Below are 2,836 nucleotides of genomic sequence, written 5' to 3' on the forward strand. Positions count from 1 at the left end.
AAGCCAGTGTCACACCTTATGTGTGTGTGCGTACACATGTGCAGGTGCGCACACACGTGTCAGGCTGGGGCATCTTCCTTCCTGTAGAGGCATAGAGATTGTGGAATTTGTTGCTGAGATTTGGAGAAGAGGCAAGCGGAAGTGGGGAAAGTTCTGTGTGTGGGTGTGTGTGTATGCACGCGCGCGGGTGCACGGGTGCACCCTGGGGGCAGAGCACTAGTCAGTGTATACTCCCATGAATGATGCTTTCTTGAGGGGCCTCCCAAGCAGTGCCCTGGGAGTCCTGGTGCTACTTGACCAATCACGTTAACCATTCTGCGCTTGTGCCCAGTAATGCCAGGGACCACGAGTTCACACCAGCTGTGCCGGAGGGTGGGATACACGTGGTGTTGGGGCTAAGCTGGTTCCCAAACCTGTAAAGCAGATGTTTCTACCCCTTGTGTGCCTACCCCTTGTACTGTCTTCCGGTCTGGATGACTGTTTGTTTAATTTTAATGGAAGCCACACATGGCAATGCTCTGGGGCTTCAGAAGAGTTCGTTGCTCAGAGGCCAGGGAGCCATGTCCCTCAGTGACGGGCCTGGTGTGGAGGGACTGGGCCTGGAACTCAGGGGTCTGGGGCTGGAACTTGGGGCTCAGACATGCCAGCATGTGCGAGGGGTGTGTGGTGTGTGTGTGTGTGTGTGTGTGTGTGTGTGTGTTGGGGCAACCTCTGATCAAAGGAGTGACCAAGAGCAAGAGCTCATGGGATTGATTACGGAGGTGTCCTGAGAACTGTATTGCAGGCACCAGCCTCACACCTGCCTGCTTTACTGTACCAATTTCTGGCCACCGTCTCCTGTCAATGCTGAGCTGAGAAAATGGGGTCTGCAATCATGTCCACCTGTTCCAGGTCTCACTCAACCTCCCCATGCCTCTTTGGAGAGTTTGCTTCTAGCAGGATGTGACATCAGCCACACCAGCTGCATGGGGAGCTAGCCACCATCAGTGGTTTCCTGTCTGCCCTTTGTTCAGGAAGGAAGTCTCAGTTTACAGTTAAGGGAAGGCAAAATTTCGGGGAGAGAAATGGGCCATAGCTGGATGCTGGAACTGCTTTTGGTGGTGAGAGGATGCATTCCAGAATTATCTTAAACTTGGTTGGCTCATTTGATACTGCCTAAAGATTGTCCTGCCCAGTGGGCCTCAGCCACCCTGTAGTCAAGCCATTTTGGTCAGGAAAATGCCACCCAGTCATTTTCCAGTTGGTAGTCTTTCTTGCCTGTCCTGAGATTCTCCTTTCTGACTCTGAATTCTTTCCTATTTGTCCTGGCTTGGGCTCTCTAGCCCATCCCTCGGGTATCAGGCTTCCTGGTCTTGGATTTAGTGTCCAGGTAGAAAATGGAGCTGTTTAAAAACAACAAAAACAATTTAAAAAAAGACAGTTGACCAAAAGTAAAAACTGTAGATCTTATTATAGACTTTTTTGGCATCAATAAAAGATGTTAATAGAAAAAAAAATAAAATAAAAACAACAACAATAAAAACACAACCACAAAGATTCATTGAACTCATTAAGCAATGTGGCAAAAACTTCATTTTCAGTTATATTAAACTTGAACAGCAAAATAAATACAAATAGACAAACACAATCATTTCATTAATCTTATGCCATATAAAAATTTTTCTGTAAACATATTTGATCCCATTCTATTTTTATTTCATTTTTGAATAGGTGGCACACGCGTATACACTATAAACTAATTAAATATAAAAATTATGCAGCAATTTGTTTTCCTGCCAACCATTGCTCTTCTGCTGTGGGCCGCAATAATTATTAATTTGGATGATTTTAAATGACTAAACTCTATCTTTCAAAGCCTTTCCCTAGGCTGACTTTTCACTCAATTTTATCTGACAGGTTAGAACAAACTTTCATTTTTTTCACATTATCTTTTGAGATGCTTCCTTTAAAAATACTAAGAAGTGCACACTGCATTGCTGAAACTGCATTTGACTTTCTGGTCTCTGGTAGTTTTTACCAGCCAGACTCTTCACGGATTTCAGATGACCTGAGAGGCTCTGAGACTCAGAATCCCAGAAGGACTTGTGGAACGGCCACTTAACTATGAAGCAACATTGTCAGTGTATGCATAGTAGGACTTTGCCACAGGGGCGCTGAGAGCCACCAGTCCCAGCAAGAACGCCCAGCTGGGCAACCCTTGCTCACCCAGGGTCCCAAACTGCCAGCAGCAATGTGCTCCATTGGACCAACCAGAGGGAAGACAGGGGCAGATTCTCCTTCAAAATGCCTCACTCAGATCAACAAAGAGGGCCTGAGACCACCTGCTTGGCTGACAAGCTGGGCCTTAGTCTTGGGGATCCCACCTTGCCACATAAGGTGAGGTGGGGACTAAAGGTGTTGGCAAAGAGGTTTGGGAATTTTAACACTCAAAACTTGCAGCTCCTACTTTCTAGAAAGCTCTGAGATCTTACCCTATCTCATCACCCTCATGGTGGCTGCTTTCAGCCAGCACCTCTTTCTTTGCCTCTTGCCAGAAGTCACTTCTTCCTGTCTGCCCTCCCAGCTTCCAGGTCTGCCTCCTTTCTCCAGCACCTTGTCTTGATTTTGCAGCTAGAATAATATTTTTAAGGATGAGACCTGATGATGTCGTTTCTTTGCTACAAATCTTCCATGTGATTTACTAACCTTGTCAGGCTTCATTCCTACCTTCCCATCTGGCCCTGACTTCTGATACTCACCTATAGTCAATCCCCAGATGTCTGAATTATCTTCCTGGTTTCCAGAGTCCTCTGTATGATTTTCTCTCTTCTTCAAGATATGTGACATGAAGTTTTGC

This window comes from Sorex araneus, chromosome 3 (assembly GCF_027595985.1).
Source record: "Sorex araneus isolate mSorAra2 chromosome 3, mSorAra2.pri, whole genome shotgun sequence".
NCBI classification, from domain to species: domain Eukaryota; kingdom Metazoa; phylum Chordata; class Mammalia; order Eulipotyphla; family Soricidae; genus Sorex; species Sorex araneus.